Consider the following 24,677-nt stretch of genomic DNA (forward strand, 5'->3'; position numbering starts at 1 on the left):
ATATCCTGTACTATTATAGGGCAGCTCAATTGGCCCCTCTAGCTGCATTTCACACTAAGATGCATAAACCTTTATGGGTGGATTTGGAAGCCCACTTAATATCTCCAATCCCGTTTGAAACCCTACTCTGGATCCACCCACAACTAAGAAAGAAGGTTTCTAGCCCTATTACGCAACACTCTATAAAAAAAATAGGATTATTTTAAATATTCTGGTGCTCTGATATCCCCGCATACCCCTCTGGCTACTATAGTGGGCAACCCTGGTTTTATACCAGGTTTTGAAACACCATCTATCTTTAGCGAGTGGCTGACACGAGATATCTGCAGGGCTAAAGACTTCACTGTAGCCGGAGGGATCCGGTCCTTTTTAACCTTCAGATCTAAATATGATTTACCCGCCTCCTGTGTATTTTCCTATCTGCAGGTGCGTCATTATGTTCAGTCTTTACTTAAACACACCTTCAACCCTCTGTCACACACCAACTTTGAGAGGAAGTGTTATAGTGACCCATTGGGTAAGGGAACTATCTCTCTAATCTACAACTCCCTGTTAACAGTGGAAGTGTCCAGCAAACCAGGGTATGTAGCCAGGTGGGAAGAGGACATTGGTACACCCTTAGATGATACGCAATGGGCTCAGATTTGGGACACGGTAGCTCATGGTATAGTCCATACAGGGTATCATGATGCTAATGATAAATGGCTCATGTGATGGTATTTGGCCCCAACTAGACTTGCGAAATTTAACCAAAATGTGTCCAACCTGTGTTTCAGACAATGTGGAGTAGTGGGGATGCTTTACCATGTATGGTGGATTTGCCCAAGAATAAAATGTTTTTGGACTGGAGTCTATCAACTAGTGTACACACTACAGGGACACTCTATGCGCAAAGACCCATATGAGGCCTTACTACTCTTGAAAGCTTCTAACTGTACCAAGCATCAAATTAAGCTCAAGAATTTTGTTTTCACCTCGGCCAAACAAACACTAGCAAAGGCCTGGTCCTCAAGTAAACCCCATGAACCAAGTAAAACATAAGATTAACTGGTATTTTCTCAATGAAATAATGGCAGCTAAATTGAATAATGCAATGGGTGTCTTCCAGGTGGTTTGGGCCCCCTGGATAGACAATTATCTGCCTGCTGATTTTGATAGGAATCTACTCTAGCTTTGAGAGATTTTAAGCTGTGTTAGCCCCTATGGATATTCAAATATGGGTCCTCTCCTTCTCTGTCCATAACCTTTCCCGAACCCCCTCTTTACCCCTTATTTTTTTTTTCCCTCCATTAATTCTCCTTTGGGTTTTCTTTTTTTTTTATCTATGTTCATTATATAATAATGTTTGTCTTTTTAGGGTGTGATAAACCAAAATGTTTGTGTTGATGGAAGGCCCATTTACTAGGAGTGCAAAGGACTATGATTCCTTTTCTTTTTGACTTGTTTGTGTTTTTGTTTCTCTTTGAAAAAATTGTAAAACTTTTATTCTCCAAAAAAAATTATTGAAAAAAAAAGAGGCTGTAATGTCAAAGTAATGAATTAAATGTGTGTGATTTGTGTAACTAACTTTTATTTTTTTTACAGGTTATCCCACAATGTCAGGATGATTCCCACGGCTGCACAAGGGAATCCTCCTGTAAGTGTGGGATTCCCGGGCACTAGAGGTGAAATCAGGACAAGTCTCCCCATTCATCACCTCTAGTGTTCTGTGATTGGCTGATGAAAGGTAAACCCTGATGACAGCTCAAGCATCAGGATTTTCCTGTCAGCTCTGCTCCCAATTGCAGTTCTACACAGTCCCAAAAAATAACCCTAATTTTCCCCCTATTGACTTTATTGGTGTTCAAATACGACGCTCAATCACGCGAACAATATTGCCCTATTCAATTGAATAGCCGTTGAATCGAATAGTGAGATTTTCGACCAACACTAGTTGTCACCAGTGCTGCATTAGCGGGTAAATCTGAGAAAAAGAAGGAATTTGCCTATGTTTGGAGAGATCTCCTCCTTGGCTTCATTTACATAACATGAAGTGAAAGGAAATCCCCCCAATAGCACACAGAAAGCAACCCCTGACAGCAGGTTTAGCCTTCACCTATCGGCTCCTAGATAAAAGGAAAGTTGTAGGTTTAGATATTCCTGTCTGCTATTGTTCCTTTAAGATGCTAAATGCACCTAGCAGTCATTTTATATATGAAAGAAGAACACACTAGGACACCATGAGAGAGAGCTGCACCGGGCCCCACCCCTAGAAGTGAAAGGGTTAAACTTCCCGGCACTCCTGAGCGCGCCTCACAGTCCCCTCATTGCCAATAGGGCGCGCACAGTGCACGCGCACGATCAGGGACGGGTCACCTCTTCATAGCAGAGCTGCGGGAACGCGCACGGGACAAGCGAGACGCGGTGACGTCACGGGGAGAGAGCTGGAGCCTCACCCAGGTTGGGCTGGTGGCGCTGTGTGTCCCGAGCGGAGGAGGACAAGCGGGAGGCGGCGGGGATCCCAGGCAGCGCCGGGGCCCATTCAGGAGAGGGAGGACAGCAGGGTGAGTGGACCGAGAGATGCCTTCACACGTATAGAGGCGGAGAGGCCCGCCGGGTGTTGTTTGGGCACGGGCTGTGGAGAATGAAGGGATGGGCCCAGGCACTGCACTATAGAGGCCGGCTGCTCCTTGGTAGGGTGATGCTGGGCTGCGAACCCGTTGTGGGTGCAGGGAACACCTCAGTGTGAGGAGACAATAGCCAGAGGAAGACATGACTGAGGACATACAGGGGATGGGCACTCCTGGAAGTCACAGCAATGCTTGCCATTTTCTGCATACTTGCAGTGTTTGCCATGGCACTGCATTCTTCATATATATATATATATATATATATATATATATGTGTGTGTGTATATATATATATATATATATATGTGTGTGTGTATATATATATATATATATATATGTGTGTGTGTATATATATATATATATATATATATATATATATGTGTGTGCAGTGCCCAGACTTACTGTCCTGTCATCTGCAATCAGCCTTTGTGACAAGGAGCAACTCTTCTGCTGCTACTCCAGGAACAATGTATTCTGCTGATTGTATTACACATCTGCATTGGCAGCAGGGACTGAGATGTGGAAATCAAGGTGATCAGGACAACTTTAGGCTTTGCATGCAAAGAAACAGCAAGCTGTGCTAATCATGGAATCTGGAGTGGCTTCTTCCCTGCTTGTAGCTTCCCTTTTAAAGTTCCTGTAATGGAAGATGTCTTCTGCTGCAGGAACTGATGCAGGCAGTGGCTGACCCTAAGCCCTGATTGGCTTATGCAACCCTTGCTTGACACTGGGCTGCTTCATTAACTGCTTCATTGCCTGGGGCGCATTCATTGCAGCCAGATGCAAAATCTAACATGCAAGCAAGGTGCCTTTATATGTACTACATTTATAGAGCTCACACTGCAGTGTACTGATCTTTATATATCTTCTATATTTTTTTTTGTTAATGTGAGATTTGAAAATTACAGTCACAAGCCTAAAATAAAGATCCTTTGTTAAAGCTTTAAACCTTCTGACCTACTTGTAAAACGAAGAACATCTTCAAATCATATTACACAGTAATCCGTTCGATATATTAGATCTTTTCAGCGTACTGGAGAAAATTGGGGCTATGCTTATTGCCTTTGGTTGGTCTTCTGAAATACAGAAAGCAGTCCAGTTGTTGCATACAATTACACATCATTGTTCTTTGCGTATTTTGTTGAATAATGTTCCAGGATTCAGCTATTTATACACTGGAGCCTAAATATTGTTAGAGACATGAGCTCCACCTAAACTCTGCACAGGAAGAGGTTTGTGTGTAAAATACCTCCTCCCCTCTGTGGCCTGCAAAGGGAAGGAAGAGATATTCTGTTTCTCTGGATTTTTACCCAAAGCTTAAATTATCCAGACCAGCAATTTTTCTTTATTTAGAAGTTTCTCTTTAAGTTTGTGTGCCCTGATTGCTTTTGCACAATCATCACTTGATAAGGCTAATTTACTGATATAAAGGGAGGAAAGGCAATTGGTAACAATAGTGGTTTAAACAAATGTCAGTCTACAATTCATGTTTGTGTTATGATGGAATATGTTCAGTTGCATAAACAATTTGTTAAAGTAAACCTGTCATACGTGCAGTATGGGGGCTTCTGAAAATGTTGCTTGGCTGGCTCATAGGCAAAACCAGTTGCTTCTGTTCTTTCATTGATATGGAACAAATATTTGTATTTATGCTTGCTTGAATTATTTTACAATTCTTTATCATTTTATCTTACATTTTTTACATAAAAAATGTTGGCTTATCAAAAATAAGTTTTCTAGTCATCTGGAATCTATGATTTTCTATATTAAATTCATTCAGCTGTCCATAGCTGGCCAACAATGTCTTAAGGCTCTCACAGGCATTAGGAAGTCGCCTGATCCAGCTGATGTCTTCTGATATCTTGGGTACTCAAAGCCAGGTTCTGTGTCCATTTATTTACACGATGTACATATAGAGTTGTGTTTTCTGATAATGCACGGTACAGTTTGATGTCATTCCATTCATTTATTTGGCTATGTATACACAAGCAATAATTATTATTTGAAAACGAACAATTAACGACTGATCAACGATTATTCACGATTTTTTTGAACTATCAAATATAATCCACCAATATTGTACACACACTAGAAACAATCGTTTGAACAATACAGAAAGTGATGTGCACTGCAGCAACATCCACGATCACTGAAAAGACTGTATATACAATAGATAGCAACCGATTGTTGCCCAATCAGATTCGTGGGGACTGTCATTCTTTCCAGCGACATTCCTCGTTCTTCAGCGTTGTTGGCCAGTCGTTGTTCACTTTTTTTGTTAACGATTATCAGACAAATATTCCCTCACCTTTTAAAATGTAAGCTCTTGGGGGCAGGGTCCTCTCCTCCTGTTTCACTGTCAGTATTCCTCTGTCATTTGCGACCCCTTTTTAATGTATAGCGCTGCGTAATATGTTGGATCTATAAAAATCATGTTTATTTTTAATAATAATAATAATAATAATTCCACATGTGTACATAGCCTAAATCAGTAAGCTAGGCCTCCCATTGTTTACATTTAAAGGAGTTTGACTGGAGATCATTATATTTACTTATCTCTTCTTATTATATTTAAATATTTCCTTATTTCAGCTGATGGGTTTCCTTCATTCAGTTATCATGATTTCCTATGCTGTGTGCCCCTATTTTCAGTGTACTAGTTGGTATTTAAGCTCTTAGCTGGCGACATCCTGAATGGCTCATTCTGCCTAAAGCTACATACGCACGTCAGATGATTGTTGCCATCCAAAGATGAATAGTTGTGCCCGTCTCGGGTAAAAATCTAGCTTGGTACAGAGGTTCTCCAACATGGTTCATCAGTCATCCCTGGCATATTGAGGAACGACTGCTGTGCTTCCATATGGAGGAAAGCACAGCAGGGTGCCGCTCACTTATCCTCCAGTCTTTATAGAACAAAACAGTGCTGCGTGTGCAGCGCTTGTTTGTTCATCTGTCACTGGAAACTATCAAGAAAAAAATAGTTTCCAGTGACAGTAATCTGACATCCATCTGATGTCTTTACAGAGCTTTATATCCACAATGAGCCTGAATGAGTAATTTGGAAAAATGGCAGCCAGGAGTGGAAACTACAAAGCTGAATGATGGGGCTAGCAGCAGAGGGGGCACACAGGTAGGCAGGCAGGGGGCGGCTGAATGCAGGAGATCTGATGACTGGATTAAGGAGTGGTAACTATACCAGTACACGCTTCTCAGGAATCGCTCTGCTAGTGCCCAAAATATGATCCAAAATCAAAAAATATTTTAATAAAGATATTTATATTTTCATTTTAGGGGGTAAAAACTGTTGACTGATTTACAAGTCTATACAGTAGCCCAGCAGAAAGAAAATTAGGATTGTAGTTGTTGCCTTAAAGGAAACCTCTCTGAGAGAAATATAGGGGATGTACAGTTCCTGCATACCTGGGTGCTGGTAATGAATACATGAGCCTAGTACTGACTATTTAGGCCAGTCAAGGTTACTGAGGACCCTCGTCCCAGTAGAAGATGCTGGCGATGGAGCATGGAGAGGTTTAGTTCTGCTTAAAAGGATAAGTACACTAAACACTCTTGCCTCCAGCTCTCTATGCTATTCAAGATGAATATAGGTTATACGTACCTGTAATCTGCTCCAACAAGATATTTGCTTGCATGACCTGCTTGCAAGCACACAGCCTGTCTTTGGAAATACTTAAAATCCTACACAAAAAATGTAATCCAATAAATATTCTGTATAAATAGAGGTTGAATAAAATATATTACATTTGGCTGAAAGAGACCCTGTTGCCAGGCCATTCTTTTCAGCGAAAAAACTTCCCTTAAGAGTATGTGTGCATTTACGTTTTAAAGCCTCTCCCTAGATTTGAACAGACTAAGAGCTGTGACACTGTATATTGCTTCTCCCACTACAGCTACATATTTGTTTATTTAGGGCAGGAGTCAGCAAACTTTTTTGGCTACTAGGCCATTTTGGGAGATCAAGACGGCACACTGACCAGACTCTCTCTGGGGTCCCGCGCTAATGGCTCCGCCCCCACCAGGAACACCCCTGAAGGGAAATCCCTCTCCTTAGCAATGCATATGGAGGAGAGGGAATGTCCCCTTACCCTGCTGGTGGAAGTGTTAACGCCGGCCGCAGTAAATAAGGAAGGAAGGCATAACAAGGAGGCTCAAGAGCCACGGGTTGCTGACCCCTGCCAGCCGGGAAGGATTAGGCTGGATCGACCTGGGGAGCGTTAGGCCGGAACCCTAACGGACTACCTTTAGGGGGTGAATGGCAGGGAAAAGAAGCTATATATCAGCCAGTAATTAGAAACTCCCAGAACAAGAAGAGGGCTATGCCATGCCGTAAGGGAGGGGCTGTGCTAGGGAATTGACAGTTTCTGGAGTAGTCAATTCTCTAGTAGTCAATCATTTAAAGTGATTGCTTTTGCATTCAGTTTACTGTTGGTGACATTATCCCTTTAATTTGAAACCCTCTCACCAAACACTTTCCCATACTATGGTTTGCAAGGATTTTTTAGTGTGTACAAGGAAAACTTGAGTGATTTGTTGTACAGAGCAATCAGGATGGTAAACTAGAGGTCAGTAGAACAGAGCTGGAGAAGTAGCAAGGGGTCCAGAGTCCAACAGAAAGTTTGGAATTTAACCTTTTCATTCCCCTGGTTTATCCTGTGTATTACAAAATATCTGGCAGAGGAATAGCTATGATGTTTGGGATTTGTCATATTCAATTTTTTAGAGCAAGCATGTCCAAAGTCTGGCCCAGAAGGCCCGTGTTCAGATTTCCACGGGCCGCAGCCTCTGTCATCACAGGAAATCCCCCTACGTCAGGGGTGTCAACTCAAATACACAGAGGGCCAAAATTAAAAAAGTTGCAGGCCAACCTTAAAATTTATTGAAAAAATAAAGGAAGTGTTTTCTTCTTATTGGATATAAACCCTTTTCATATGGAAACAAAGAGGTTTTGCTTTACATTCAATCTGGAACAAGCCTATTATGAAGAAAGATAATTTTTTTTTTATTTTCTTGAGGAAAAAATCCTATGCCCTTTTTCTGTTTGTAGCCTTCTGAGTAAAATTTCAATAGTAACCTTTTTGCACAGGCTGACAATAATAACAATATTCTTCTATGAAAATCCAACAATGCAAGTCCATGCCTTGGAGTAGCAAAGTAAAGTACAGCTGAGGGGACGTGCTAGAGATGTCAGACGCGGCCAATGCAGGGCTAAATTAGTGGCCCGCTGAAACTCCCTCTTCATTTAAAATAGCGCTGCTACTAAAATTTCCGGCATTATTTGACTCTATAAAACAGTTCAATGCGGGGCCACGCATAGGCACAGAGCCCGCTGGTCTATAGATGCGAGTGATGTCAGGAATTGTAGTAGCTGCGCTACTTCAATGCAATGACGGGCCAGCTACAGTTCATATTTAGGATTCCATTGGGGGCCAAAAAAAAGGATGTTGGCCAGATGTGGCCCCCGAGCCAGAGTTTGACACCCCTGCCCTACGTCATTATAGTGGGTGTGTGCTGTGCAGGCCACGCCCACTCTGATTCCAAGAATGCACAGACACCGTACTCTGTGCATTCAGGGGGAGGGATGTGAGGGAATCCCTCATGTCACCCTGGTGCTGTGCGACACCCGCGCAGACCACGCCCACATTAACCCTGTTTAGTGGTCGGTCTCTACACATTTTCACCTCATCAAATCTGGCATATGTATGCAATACATATGCAAAGGATGCAATACATAGACTGTAGATATGCTATGGCCGTATATAGTTATCAAATCAGAGCAGATTTGTGGGTCCTTAACTCTGGAGGGTCCCTGGCTCATACCGCTGCCCAGGATAGCACTAATGTGGAGTAAAATATAAAATCTAAAGGAGGTCTGCATATTAGTATTTATATTCATTATTCCTCTATATTGTGTTATCAGAATATCTGAACCTCTCCAAGCTAATATTCTGAGGTCCAAGCAGTCAGTCAAGGTCCAATCAGGGTTTGAATCGACTCAAATTATTTTCCAAATGGGTGTTGTGGTGGTTGTATGCTTTAAAACTGAACTCCAGGCAGACATAAGAGAAACAAATGACAACTGCAGCTTTGTAAACCAATGAATCTTTCTTATAAATGAAAGCAATGTGGGAATTGGAACTGGTATCAATCTTTTTCAGACCTTTGCACAGCAGGGCTGGAGTGTGGAAAGAAGAAGCAGCAAAGAAAGCTAATCATTTCATGTGCTTTCAAGAAGCATGCTGATAGGAAGAGCGCAAAGTGATAGAAGGGCTCATTACTGCATTTTCTCATTATACTGTCCAGTCTTGCATTGGGGTGGGTCCAAAACAACTTCGGAAGAATTGAATAACAATACTACAAGGAAATCTCTGGACTGAAACTTTAGATGCATCAAAATCTGGTTTTCCTATTTTATTTTCTAATAGACTATTCACTTTTATCATGATGATTTAATCATGATAAAATGATAGACAGTTTATAAAATAATTATGCTTGAAATTTGGAAATGACCTCTGAACATTTAGGGCCTATTAACATTTTTGTGCTGTACTTGGGCAACCCTTTAATTTAAATAAATTGCCTCAAGATTTTGTAATGCATTGCTCATGAAGGCAAGTTTTATTTTTAGTCAGTTTTACATTCCATATTTTTTATTGTTTTCTAGACATCTTGCTGATTTGTCACTACAGGGAGCACTGTAATTCAATGTGAACCTCCCTGCTTAACAGCTGTTGTTACACAATTTATTTTTTTACTGGAAGTGGTTGCTTGCTATAATTCTCAATATTGCTGAGGATATTTGTACTTCATAATCCTACACAAGTCTGACAGTCACAATATTTTCAACTTCTTTGGTTCACCTGTGTTAAAATATTTTATAATTTGTTGTGTGTCCAAGATCTTATTTATTATTATATGTGCTGGGTTCCTTCATAGAAACACCTTCCCTTCCTTATAACACCACTTCTTTTTTGGTTTTGTTTTCATGGTAACAGCAGCATTTACAATTTTCTAATACCATAGTGGTGTAAAGCAGCTGCAACCTCCTCACTGCTATGAAGGGAGTTGAAACTGTCACTCTGCCAGCATTTGATTTTTTTTGTTGACATCTATGATACAATTTTCATTTTGAATTTTTATCTACTCCTAAAACATAAGCATTTAATATAGAAATAAAATGCTATGCAAACTTGTGCTAGATGGCTTTCTGTAGGTAAATGTGAAAGACGAAACCTGAATTGAAATATAATTTTCATTTAATAAATTACCACAAACCTTTTACAAACCAGTTCAGTTCAGAGTAGGCAAATGATGAAACTATTCATACGCAGAAGTTACTTTCAGTGAATAGATCCAGAAGTTGATTTGGCTCTGGCACATGATCTGAACAGTTGTTTGTTTGCTGTGATGACCAATAATAGGATAGCTGTAGAGGAGGCAGGGCCAAGCTTAACCTCTATTTGAAATTAAAATTCAGCACACTATATCTTGATATATTTGTTTCTAAGTCTCAGTTTTCTTAAATATTATACATATAAATATTATAATATTTTACATCATGCACAGTTTTGAATCAGCCGTGTTTGTCATGAGTTTACTACCCCATCCCTCATAAAAAGATCTATGCTAAAACTCTGCAACGCAACTGCTTATTTAGCTCCTTAGGATGACCAAATGTTTCTCTCTGGCCAAAATCATCTTCTGCACTGAAGTCAAATGAGTGGTGAAGTAATAAGCCCTTGTGGACAAAGTTGGGTAGTTCTTAGAACAACCAACAGAAAAACATAAGGGTTATTCACAGATTAGCAACAAAAAGAAAGGATTAAAAATTAAACTGGTGACAAATTTGATTGCTTGGATACATGCTTAACATGATTATATTTCTGGGGGGTGATCAAAGATCCTGACATGGCCTTTGAATTAGTATGCATAAAGCACACCGTAGATTTTTTCACAAGGTAGAACAGTAAGTGTGGGCATCTTTTGCCTGTTCATGCTTTTTTGTAATTTTACGTTTTGCAGTCTTCTTTAGCAAAGGGCTTCCTCGCTCATCCTTTTTCTTTAGTCAATTACTATGAAGAGCTGCCTAGGTGGACAACAAACGTGCTGAAGAATTGAGGATGCATAGCATTTGTCGTAACATAATTTAGCATTCGGTCATCACAGTAAGGTTTTACAAGCCGCTGCGGACACTTTTAGTAGACTGCACTTCATACCTTCATGAAGTTTTATTTTTCCATAAACCTGGTATAAGGCACATAATATAAATAAGGGTCAGCCTTATTTGCTGCCACTCATTCACTAATCCAGAATATATTAAGATAAAAACTCCTGCCTTATTGTCTATTGTTGCTGATCTGCATACTTCTACTTGCTCAGTGATGCAAAAAGTCTCAGGTTTGTTTAAGTCGTGAAGCAAGAAAAGGATGATGGCTCTGGATCTTGTGCATTAAAAATCCAGCTTCAGTGGAGGCATAACATTTAAAAAATCTGGTGCCCAACCTTTGCTAAAGCAAAAAGAAACAGTGTTTCTTTGTGTGTTGCTACTGTTCCTTTTATATTCCAGAGCATGAAAGATCTGCCCAATGGGAGCATATAAACAGGCTGCCCTTGACTCCTAGGTGATTTCTTCAGATGTTTGGACCATGTCATTATGTGGTACCAGCAATCTTCAGAATTTACAACCTACCTACTGCCAGAAGAAAAGGACACTTTTTCACCATGTGTGTGTGTGTGTATGTATATATGTGTGTATATGTGTATGTGTATATATATATATATATATATATATATATATATATATTTTTTTTTTTTTCATCCGGTGCTACTGGATGAGTGAGGGGTCATACGGCATAAAACACAAAGCAATGGCAGCTGTCATTCTTACTTACTGTTACATATGGTAGAATGAAGGGTGAAGTGAGATTGAGGAACTATAGTCATATGCGTGAAATATGAACATTTTATACATATAATTTTTCAAATGTGTTAATGTTTTTAAACCTATTCCTGTGCTTAATATGTAAATACAATATATACCTGGAGGTAACTATAGTTACATATGCAGGCTCTGCAAAAATCCTTCAGTCTGCAAATCTAAACAACTGATAGAGACTCCTTATAGAGCTTCTTATGGTATAAAACACACACCCAAGATAGCCATAAACTGTGTTACCGTGACTGTGTAGCCTTTAGGTAACATGAGAATAATGGCATAAATAATTACAAGGTGTGCAAGTTGTTTTTAAATTGTGTCACAGGTTCATTTACCTTACTCTAAACCAATTTACAAAAATTTATAATTAAAAAGACCATGGATAAGCTTTAAAATAGTGTCATGGAAATTCTGTTCAGGCCTTTAATTACATTTACTATGATTAGAAGCCCTATCCCAGAGCAGTGATGTACAACCTAAAATAACCTGTGGTCCATAGTTGTCTGCATGAGTCATGTGGAAGGCAACATTTGAATCAAGGAGTATTTGAAACCGATTCATTAGATATTATTAACATCGAAATATAAATTGCTTTACCAGAATTACACTTTGCTTGTTGGATAGAGCACTCTGCATAACAGGCATTGCTGCCATAATTCTGGGTGCTGGGTTGTGGAATGCGCAGAGCGTTTTAGAATCCAGCACAGCACTTCAACTCTGCATAGCCTGTACCTGTAGTATGGAAAAGGAGGCCCCATGGTCTGTGTGTTGGATTGCCCCGGCCCAGATTATAGATATGCTCTCTGGCTTCTCTATTATTTTCACTTATTTATATTATAATATTTAACTCATGTTAACGTGCAGTACTCCTGGTGTGTTTCTTTAAGGTATTTATTGTTTTCCTGTTGTGATGTCTGCCCTGCTGATGTATTGCTGAGAAACCACTGCTTGAACAATCTTCTCACTATGAAACTTCTAGGTGTACATTTCATTGGTGGGAGGAACTACAGTACATGATGGTAGACCAGAAATCTAAAAAGGGTCTAAAAAGTTCTATGGATATCGGTGAGCAACAGCATAGGCCATAGATAAAGCATTAAATGCCTTACATTTTTTTTTTTTTTTTCCATTGATGTTTTTTTGTGGTGAGGAAATAATACCTCCGTTTGTATTGCTTTCTGTGAAAATGCTGTAAACGTTCACTCCTTTTTTTATTTTTTTAACCTGATGACTATATTAACTAGTACTGAAAATGAGAGAAAATCCAGATACTCTAGTTGTTACAAGAACCTGAGTAGAGTAGAAATCATCCACTATTCCACCATCTCACTTTGGAGAGATTTTACAGATATAACGGATATCACTGGAAAATGTTATACATAGAACAGGTATTCTGTCTGCTCCTCATAATGTCCTCCCCAGTGTAAGGAATTATTGTATCTTCTCAGTTGTTTTGGTCCCATCTAGTAGAATACACACACATTCCCCACTGGGAGCAGGAAATGGGGATGGGGAGGGTTGATTTATGTTCCACACTACTCACAGAATTTTCTCTTACTGCATGAACTCTCATGCAGTTTTATTTATAGCATTGTTGTCTTCTGTGAATGGGCGCTGTCCAAAAGTAATGCAGAATTTACTGGGAAAATACTGTTCATAAGTAATACCAGTTTATTTGCTGGTGTCTTATCCATGAGAGAATTCTCAGGATCTTCTTTGTGGTGCTGTAATAAAGTACTAGAGATGAGTGCACTTAATGAGGAAAATCTAACTGGTGTCAACTTCTATCATGCTGGACAGTTTCGTGAGTTTAAAAACTTGCTTTCAGTGTTTTCTGAGCCTTTGATCTGGAAAAAGCATGCAACAAATGAAGTCACTGAAGCCATTGAATCAGCATTACAGTCAGACTATTAGCATTTAGCATATTTTCAATGCATTACTGAGAGACATTGATATCTATTGTAAGAAGGTCTAATTTTAGGTCATGAATTGAAATCTGTAATAATAAGCCATATGATTGCCAGAAAACAGGGGCATCCTGAGTGTGAGGTTTTAAATTCTACAGATTTGCTTATGCTTTTACAGCACTCTTGAGCTATGTGCACACATCAGATAATAGTTGCCCAAGACAAACAATCGTGCTCATCTCAGCCAAAAAACTGCATTTGTATAGCGGCCTCACAATGTTGTTCATCAAGCTGCCATGGCAGATTAACGAGCGACTGATTGGGAACAATCCCAAGCCAAACCCCACTGTGCTCCCTTCCACATAAATGCACAGTGGGGTTTCACTTGCTCATCCTCTGCCCCTCTTCCAAATCGAACAGAATGATTCCATGTGTACCTCGCTCATACATTCATCTGTCACTGTAAAAGATCATGGAAGATCGTTTCCAATGACAATCTTCTGTCAACCTTTGAATGTCTTTACAAGGCTTTTACAGTTATGACCGACTTTATAGTAAAAATCTGACAGGTTTTTAAGCAGACAAATGCAGACTGGACACTATTGTGTGCTGATGGGCTTGACTCACGACTGAAACGAACGACTAACAAACTGCAAACGAATGACAGTCCCCACAAATCTGATTGGGCGATGCTCATTCGCTATCTATTGTGTATACAGTCTTTTCAGTGATTGTGGATGTTGCTGAAGTACATGTCACTTCCTACAAGGTTCCTACGATTGTATCTAGTGTGTGTACATTATTGGTGGATTATATTTGAACAATCGTATTGTTACAGCATGTACAGAATTGTGCACAATACGATCGTTGAAAATAATCTTTTCTAATGATAATTATTGTACATGTGTACGTAGCCTTACCAGTTATTTGCAGGGTGCTCTGGGGGTGATGCTCCCTAACACCATAATTAAAGGATGCCCCAGTCATAAGCTATGGGGAGTTACCTACGGTGGATTGTTGGATGTACTGGGGTTGTCTCTTCCCACCATTTCCTAAATTCAAAAAGCATATACTGTGCTTATTCTTGGGTTTCAGGGGCTCAGCATACTCTCCTCACCAACAGCTTTGCAAATAGGTCAGACCAGTTGCCAATGTTTGAGTCTTAGAATGTGCCAGTCTGCTGAATTCCACATTTGTGCAGTCGGATCATGATCTGATATCCCTTTTAGAGTCACATACACTCTGTAAACACACTTCACTTTCTTTTATTTTATTAAAGCTGGAGTGAGGGGGGAGAAAGTGTTTTATTGGGGGGTAGGGTGGACTATTGATAAGAAGAATGTCCTAACCTGTTTATTACCTTGGTGAAATATTGGCACTGTTGTAATTAACTGACTTCCTGTCCGGTGACCCTCCACATACTGAATTCTGATTCAGCATAATAGTTGTATGCATTACTTTTTCCTTTAATAAAAAGATAGAGTAGTATTGTGCAATGTATTGATTATCTTACATGATCATTATGGCTTTTACGCACTGGAGATTTTTGTGACTGATGAATGAAAGTGTTGCCTGACGCCCCATCTAGATCATTTTCCTCTGCACCCTTTTATATTGACTTTAGTAATGATACCTTAAGCTGAGGACTTTTTACTTAACAGCCACACAATACATTCATAACATTGGATTTTCTCTAATATGTATTAAAATTGTGCTGGAAAATGTGGCCAAATATATAGCAGCATATGCAGTTATAATAGGCTATTAGTCTTCAGCACCACTATAATGGGTTTTGCCTGTTCGGTAGTAGTTGCCATACTGGTTTTTATTTTCTTATTACTGTTATTACTGAACAGTACATTATGTCACTTAAAGTGTCTATTTCCTTGAGGTATTTACTGAAGATGTGGGGATTTATACTACCTATAGGCTATTATAGTTTATTTCAGTGTATGAATGCCATGTCTCCGTTACACCAGTTTTTATTGAAATTATAGTAGCAAGCTCTCTGTTACTCAGTTAAAAGTGGCTGATAAAAGTTTTAAGAATCCAGTTTTGCTGAGTGAAGTATTTATTATTTAATAGTGCCCTATTGTGATTTAGCACAGATTTTTTAAAATCTTTATCAAATCTTTATTCTTGCTTTCATGATTCCGTTTCCTAGAAATCTTTAAAGTAAGAATACTTAGAATTTCAGCATGACATTAAGTGAATGTGTGTGAGCTTGGGGTGAATGGGAGGCCTGTAAAGATGAGGAATTTGGAATTTGGCTGTGCATGACCATATATGGCAGGGTCAGTCTTCTTAACCCGCTAAGAGCTGAAGCAACGTATGCATCATATTAATGGGATTTTTTTCTTGGTTAGGGAACTTTCAGGCAGTCCTACAATTTTTTTTTCCTATTTTGTATGCAAAACAGATACTTCTTAATTTAAAATCGCTTTCAAAAATGTGTAAGTCTGTCTGAGCACAGATGAAATTTGTGAGCTGGGGCCAGTACAACCAAGTTTGCTATGTATTTTGCTGTCTTTCCATTACCACAGATAAAACAAATGTATTTATAATGTTAGGGAAGTGTGTTCACTAATATAACTAATGGCCAGCAGGGTAGTAGATTCTGTTTTCGGGTCAGCTCTCTTAATTCTGTATCGGGCAGAGCTTTGTTGCAGAGAGCAAAAAGTAAAAAGAATGAAGGTGAAAAAATTAAAATTATTATTTTGTGTATTATTTTTTGTGCTCTGTTAAAAAATACTGGTTACTGAGATCTAGCGTAAATTTAAACACCCACATAATTCAGAAACACACACACACACACACCTACCTTTATAACCTATGAAATCAGCCATTGTGTTATACATCTTTGACCAATGGTCTGAATTGACATCCTTACAGATAGCCAACAATCGTTCATGTCTGTGGTAACTGACCTGAGAGGCATAAATTTGTAATTTACAAGGAACCCCTAGCAACTTCTGGAGAAACTCTGATTGAGATGATTTGCGCTCAAGAAGTGTGATCACGATTGTCTCTGGCAACAATCAGGTAGTTTTAGGCTAAAGTTAGAATTTAAAAAAAAAAAAAAAAAAAAGGAAATATAACTTGTTCAAACCCTGTTATATTTTCTTTTAATGTTTGTAAGCGGTACATAGACTAATGCAGAACTGACTTGTAACTGAAATGTACCTGCAAAACTGCCAGCAGGAAATGAATTCAGGTTCTGATGATTAGAGGGTATCCAGGCTGCTCAGGAAGCTATGACCCCCCGCTCTGTTATGCAGCTACTATTTTTCAATTCTGAGGATACGCACTGCATAGAGTTTTTAAATTATGATTTTGAACAGAGCTTTTGTGTGTGTAAATATATATATGATTTACCAGACATATATTGTTTTCTACGTTTTGCTGATAAAGTGATATCTTGTATTATCTCACCTCTGCCATTCTCTTACAGTGGTAGTCTAGTTTTTGGTTATGCCTAAATTCAGTTCCTGTATATCTATATTTTAACCAGATTAAACTCCCATGAAATGTAAAACTCCAGGAGACCTCCTTTTTTAATGCAGCTACTTTGTCACCCCCTCTCTAAGAACACATTTTCTGAACCATACAAAAACCACTGTGCAAAATAAAAGTTGAGTTATAAAAGATTAAATATATTACAGGGATGCTGTATGTACCCAAGCAGAATGTCCATATGATGGTCACACACAAGTAATAATAATTCTTAACTTGGACATCATGCTTTTTACTCATTTTATTCAACTTTGTTTTTGTACTACAAACTTGCAGCAGAATGCGTTACCATAGTTTGACAAAAACTGTTAGGCCCTTTACAGACTTGCAGTTCACCCACAGCTGTTATCTGCTGACATGATTGGTCATGTTATCTGTTAACTGCTTGGTCATGATTTGGTAGAGGTGTCTTTCCTCCTTGAGAAGGAAAAGCAACCAGGTGGCTGGAAAGAACCTGTCCTTTTCAGTAACCGCATCCTTTTCAGTAACCGAATCACCAATTCAGCCACAAGCAAACACTTACACAAAATGCTTCCCAACCTTCTCCAATTCTCTAGAACACTGCTGTCAGCCACAAGTCTGAAATGGCTCTAATTGAAGCTTCATACCCTAAAAATAGGCTGCATGTTATAATAATATTTTTACACAGGATTCCTTCGAAGATTCAAACAATTTTCTGAATGGAATCTCTTGTAAAAGTTGTAAGCATCTTTTAAAAATATATATTAATAGACCCTTTCATTCCATTTAGATTGCTAAAGCACTATGTGTCAAGCATTAATCATTTTATTTGAATAAAATTTCACCTCTTTTTAGTCCTTTGTTACATCTCTGTAATTTCTCAAGCCACTTGTAGTGTCTTGGTTGGGGGAAAGTGACAAGATTGTTGTCACTTGATAAAAAGAAGTGCCTGTGATAGCAGGATCACCAGGTATGCTTAGCCTAGAAAGAATCACTGGACAGCAGAGATTTGACAGAAGACTTTCTATTGGACTCATCAAGCTTGATCTGTGCCTACTTAAATTGTGCCTTGTAAAGCTTCCCTGCTGGGTGAAATCTAGTTAATTTGACTGTCAAAATGTTTGATTTTATACACAAAGAATGGGTAGAAGGGCATGTGTTGCTCCACATGTACAACAAACACCTGTTGAGTGATTAGGAAATTGAAGAAGAGCCAAATTCCAAAAATAAGCAGGTGTTTGAACACTCGCCCTTCTTGGTGACACAGCTGCCTATCCATGGACAGCCTGAGGATGATCAACAATTTACTGGCAAGCAATTCATTGTTTATAAAACTTGAAGCCTTTAATTATGTAATCACTATTGGAGAAACTGGTTTCAGCTAAAATCTAGTATTAACGCATCCATTAAGTCCTTTTATGACCTCAGTAGTAAATCTTTTATTTCATTTCAGATTGCTTCAATTTAAGGTTCTGAGAGGCTAACTGTGTGAGTATATATGATGAAAATGAAACTTATATTTTGAGGTGGAAAAAAAGTCAAACTGTTATAAACAGTATAGTGGCTTGCCGCAGCTCTGTTTTCTGTGTTTAGGTCCAATCTAGTCACAGAATATGAATAGTTATAGGTGGTATCTGTAAAAAACACATATTAGAAAGGTATTATCTGCAAAACTAGCTTTATTGTATTCATTATAGTAATATTCATTAATCCAATATATGTTATGTCAGCCACTATGCTGTCCTGGCTAATCAAGATGTCCAAAGAAGAAAGAAGATGGCTGCTGTATTTTAAAAAATTGCAATTGCATTTTTTTTTTTGAAAATGGATTTTGTTCCATTTAAGAACAATGTTGTGAAAATCAGTTGGGGACAAGAACTATTGTCAGTGGTTCAGTGTTTCCTATTGACCATAAAATATGCAAAGGCATTGGCATCTAGCCTTTGTGGAAGGTAACATCATTAGTGTCTTTAATTACATTCTTTATGTGTGAGCTCTTGCAAAGGTGTTCTGGACTGCCATACAACTTAAAGGAAAGTAAATACATTTTTTGTTATTTACCAAAGAACAATCTATCACTGCTTTAAAGTATTAGTAATGGTGAGAGGTTCTCTTTAAGGTTCCCCTGTTCTAAACTTAGCTAATTAAATAAAAAGCCTACCGTTTGTCTGCCCCTTGTTTCTAATACGCAATGTCTGAGTATTTTAAATAAAAAGACAAAAATGCATGTCAAAATGTTCAGTAAAGCTGAAGATGTAGGAAACTGACGTTATCTGCAGATCATGACTTTTGCTGTAAAATTGCTTTTGACACCACCACCCCGATTTCATAACTTCCTCTATTTGTAAACGAGTCCGCCTTTTACATTAACAGATCAGGGAGGGTGCTAGGTAGGTGGGAGGGAGCTTGGCACAATAAATAGTTAATATTTTCCTAAAAGGTCAGATGCATGCATCTAACGATTGTTTAGAGTCAAACTAACCACTGTACTTCTATAAAATGTTTAGAAACGGATAAGGTTTTACAGGCTTACTTTTAGGCAGTCTGATGGTTGATGGATGGATTATATATATAAATGTGAGTGAACCTTCTTATGCACTTATACGCTATCTGAACTTTACCACTGATTTATATTGAATGATTTTGGTGAATTGGATCGCTCATCATTAGATTTAATAATTTTAGATCAGTTTTTTTTTATGTTCCACAGACAGGATGTTGAGAATAAAGAAAATCTTTTACAATTATATGAAGGTGGTATTTTATTGTCATTGACACGAATGCTTACTATACATTCTAAAAATTCAGAAGTAATTAGTTACCTGCAGCCATCATTTTTTTTTTTAAATTGAAGTAAAAATAAAGTAAAGTATAAGCGCTTGTTCAGTCCTGCGGTAAAATACAGGAGCAATACCTCCCCCAAACACCTACTCTACACAGCTGGGTGTTCAGGTTAGTTTTCAGGCAAAAATGTCTGGGTTTTGCAAGCATTTGCAAACGCCAATACTGACATTTTTAACTGCTTGTATAGGTGTATTTTAAAGCCTAGTTAAAAATAAAAAGGAACTAGGCATTAAAAAACGGCTAAAAACATGTGTACCTGCAGTGGCAAACGTCTGTACCAGCTTTTTTAGGCTTGAACACTGCCCATGCAAGTCTATAGAGGCGGTGGGGGTGGCTAATAGCCCCTGGACGCTGCATTGAGCTGAGCGCCCAGAAAACTGCATGGAAATGTTGTGGCTTCCTGCCCTCTGTCAAATGAAGGAATGAACGGATCTATTCAGATTAGTGTTACCTGCGTATTTTTTGTTTGTTTTTTTGGGGCAAATTTTACCAAAAATGATTGAAAATACCTCCAGTCATTCATTAAAGGTTTCATTAGAACAATTAAATGTGACAAAGCAGTTGATGAGGATTGTAAGTTTGCCATGTAACTCCTAAATACAAGTAGCAGGTACTCTTGCACTTGTGACCAATGCTCAGTCACCCATGGTTGCTGTTTCACACTTGAAAAAAAAAAAAAAAACATTTACACTGGGTGAACAGATTAACAGTATAGTAAAGCCTCGTACAGACATCAGATGATTGTCGCTGCAAACATCTTTCGTGATTGATTAATGAAGAGCGCTGTACACACAGCAATGTTCTTTCCTTTGGAGAAGAGAGTGGCACCCTGCTGTGCTCCACTTCATAGGAATGCACTTTGGTTGTTCCCGTTCAGTCATTCTTCAATCTGCTATGGTGGATTGTCGGGATCACTGTAGACATTTTTGTCCAAGATGAGCACAACCTTTCGTCTTGGCAGACAATTGTTTGGTAGTTATTGCAAATGTGCATTAAAACGACCAATCTAACCAAATTTCCAATCAATTATCCGTAGTTCAAAACACTAAAAATACATGTACAATATTCTACCCTTTTTAAATTCTCAATGGATTTGATCATTGGTACACATGACATGACTTGGGTACTTTTGATTTACTTATCATCGTGTCCAATTAGAAACTTAAAAGGGGGTTGCTTATGGCTAGTCGACTGCTAATCTACCTTCAGAGTCACTTTATTTCTGATCATTAAAGCGGATCAGAAGTGAACCTGGTCAGTGTGTACCTGGTCTAAAAGTTCAGTTTTACCTGACTGCCAAATATTCTGGCAATTTTATTGGTTAAGGATGTCATTGCACTATCTTCCTAAAAAAGATAATTGCTGGTATAGTCTGAGTCAGGATTTCATCCCTGTACCATATTTATATTACTTTGTCAAAGTATTACCGCTTAAAGCAGTGGTCGCCAACTTTTTTTGGTTCCGCAGACCACTAAAATCACAGTCAAAGGGGGAGAAACATCCCTCATAGTGATGTCGTCATTGCATAACCCAGCCCACTCTCCCCTCGCAGATCTGAGCCTGCAATAGGGGAGTGGGCGGCTTGTGTTCAGGGACACAACCTGCCCACTTTCCTGAGCCTGGGACTTGTACGGGGGCGTGTTCCGCGGCTGTGGCTGGTGCGTCCCCCCAGCGGGGTCCTTCTCCTGACCCCGTTCGGGGGTCCATCGGCCAGAGTGGCGGACCACCAAAAGTTTCTCGCGGACCACCATTTGGTAACCGCTGCCCTAGAGGGAGTATCTATGCTAAATAATTGGTGAGATAAATATAATTTGTTTCCAGTTAGTATGAGCAGGCTGACATGCTTGTGCTCAGATACAAACATTACTGTTAATAATTGTCACTAACAATAGTTGATCAATTCGGGTATTTTTAGTATCAAGCATTAAACAGACAGGTTGCCTGGCTATAAAGTGATGTGTCCTGCTGCAAGACTGCCGTAGTTCTTTTGGCGGTCAGTAGTAATCTGGTATGGTGTATCACTAAATACCGTCATGGAACACTTGTACTGATACCAGATTTGTACCTAAGAAGATCAGTAATGACTTTTATTTTTGTTTTTTGCAACCTGTTCTGTCTGTAGACTGCTCCAAACAAAGAGAAAAACACAAATTATTATGAAATAAGTAATTATTATCCTGTTAGCAGGCAACATTCAAATATACAAATATGTTATCACAAAAATTGAAGATTGTCCCCATGTTTGAATTGTCCCATAACCACCAACTACAAAGAGAGAATGTATTTAATTTTAATTGACACAGATTGCCTGCATACAAAAGAGCCTTTTGGTAGAATCATAAAAGTTGTAAAGTGTCTATTTCTGTTATAGATTTCTGTTCATGTATGTCATTTTGATCCTTCTTGAAACATTTTGGTATATGTATTGTTTTTTTTTCTGGAGGGGATTTTTGATATTTCACCAGTATGAACCCTTCATTTGATGCTTAGTCTTTTTTCTCTTTGAAACGCCAAGAAATGAGGATGAAAGTGTACTGTATGTGTGGCATGTAAAGGTCAACAGTGCAGTGATGGATTTATCATCCACTGATGTTAACAAGTAATCAGTATGTTTATCTAGTTCAGGATTAGTGCCTTTCTGATTGCTGTATTTGTTGGTTTCGGATTTTTCATTTTCATACTTCGGATATAAAAAGCACACAGCACCACCCTGGATGTTTGTTGCTTAGTTCCAAATATAAAATAACGTTTTGAAAGTAATCTGTTGTCAGTAAGCAGCTGATTAATACATGCAGTCAGTTGGGATTATATTACAAAAGTGTTTTAACACGGTAGAAACCTGCGTCTTTAGTTTGTCAAACTATTTTGCTCGAGATAAACTTGTTTTCCCCTCCTTGGACTTGTTACAGTAGTAGTTGGATAGCATTATATGCTGTTTTATAGTTGTTATAAATAATCTTCAGTGTTTGTAAACATCAGTTTTGAGGCACCATAAACCGGAAATCTGAGACACGTTTAAATATAGCTTATTTTCTTAATCTACGGGCTTGTTTCCTGCAGTGCTGGGTGTTGGCTGGTCACAGAAGGCAGCTTTAGAGTTCGCTTGTCATTCCATCTCAAGTCTTGTGTAAAATATATATTTTCAAGAGAAAGTGTATTCATTCTTCTAATAAATAAATCTTTTAACAATGTTTAAACAGAAATATAAGATAAAGATAAATACACCTGCATCTATGACATACAGTATCTTGTAAAATTACCAGTTTATAGGAAATATTACACTGAATTTTTAGGTTTATTTGTATGAAAGTTCTTTATGTAGTATTACTGGCCAGTCCTAAACAATAAATGTACCTACAAAGTTAAAGTGGAACTAAACACTCTAAATACCAATATTTACGTGCCACTTTTCTGTCCCAGGGAGCTGCCATCCTCTCCCTTCTTCAATTCTTTCTTGCAGTCTTTGGTCATCCTGATTAGTTGGGCTGGGGTGGCATGACTTTTGCACATGCACGTGGGAGTTCATTTAGTTTCGCATGCACAGGGGAAGACGGGATTGCCGAGTGTGCTAGCAGCCAATGGCCAGATGTGCATTCGCAGCTCAGCTGTTTTTGACAGTTTCAATGAGATCAGGCAGGTAAGAAGGATTATTGCTTAAGGGACATGGCCTGTCCCTTTCTGCAATAATGACCTGTATGATCAAACATTTTTGGAGTGGAGCTTAAGTTCTGCTTTAGAGAAGGATATCTATTTCCCCATCCAACCTGTTGTTAAAAAATGTAAATGGTACTCCCTATATAGGATGTTTTATTTGGTAGTATACATTTAAAGGCTTGCTATGTGCCTGGACCTGCTCCTTGTAAACAAACAACTGTGTATGCATAGGTTCTGTGTAATTTTTGGAAAAGATTCCAAACAGGCAGGTAAAAATCCCTTACTGGAAAAGAGACATCATACTGTATGTGTCTCCTGCAATAAAAAAAGGGCTGTTTGCAAATTTTTTGCATTTAAACTTAGTTTAGAGTAGATTGGAGTAAACTTTTATTTTATCACAGTTATAATTTTTGTTGAATAACATATTAACCGCTAATTGGTTTTACTTGCTTTTTGGTATTTTGAAGGAAACTTAGTGGGTTTCTTGCTTCTTCAAATGATTCCCCAACCTTAGATTAGACATCTCCAGGTACCGGATCTTCACTGCAAATAATTACCTCATCTTCTTGGTGGCACTCGTGGCCTGCCTTCTACACTCCTGTAATTCTTTGAGTCCATAAAAAATCATCTAAGGTGAGCAGATCATTATTGGCACTTTTTTTAATCAGATCAGTAGGCATCCTGGAATTTAGGAACTGTTTACAGCTAAGTACCTAAACCAGAACCTGTATCTATTTCTTTTGTATCTAAAATTGAAAAAAATGTAAAGCTTGTTGCTTGCCTAGTTTCATTTTTTGTTGAATGAATAGTGTATGTGCCTTTCTATGGACTATATGAACTTTTTATATTAAAACTGCTACATGTCATGCTATTTCAGAGTGCAACCTCTCTGAGACTGCTTGGCTGAAAATATGGTAACTGGGGTTTAGGACTTCCTCGGTAACCATATTTTGGTTCGTCTGTTATATTCCTTTTTTTGTCCAGGGTGCTATTTGTTATATCAACTTTCCAAACAACAGAAGTAATAGTTTAATAGAAAGTGCTGCACTACACATTCACATTGTTTTTGTGGATTCTGTGGTAATTGGGCCAGGTGAAAATTGAGTGTTTCCAACCAAGTGCATACAATTTACTAACAACTTGGTATGATAAAATTACTGTTGGATGTAAGAGAATTCACTCCCCAAGTATGGGGTCCAGATGTTTACAGCTAAATTAGAACATTTAAGATCTGCCAAA

General features: G+C 38.5%; 1 protein-coding gene across 1 annotated transcript in view; it reads left to right on the plus strand.

Moving 5' to 3' along the window:
* The first annotated feature begins 2,385 nt into the window (after positions 1–2,385).
* Positions 2,386–24,677, plus strand: part of RAP1B (RAP1B, member of RAS oncogene family) — a 44,773-nt gene continuing 22,481 nt past the window's right edge. Inside the window, exon 1 of the mRNA XM_072401329.1 lies at positions 2,386–2,543. The gene's annotated coding sequence lies outside the window, so the exon portion shown is untranslated. The remainder of the gene's footprint in view (positions 2,544–24,677) is intronic.

The sequence above is a fragment of the Pyxicephalus adspersus genome, chromosome 2 (assembly GCF_032062135.1).
Source record: "Pyxicephalus adspersus chromosome 2, UCB_Pads_2.0, whole genome shotgun sequence".
In the NCBI taxonomy this organism is placed as follows: Eukaryota; Metazoa; Chordata; class Amphibia; order Anura; family Pyxicephalidae; genus Pyxicephalus; species Pyxicephalus adspersus.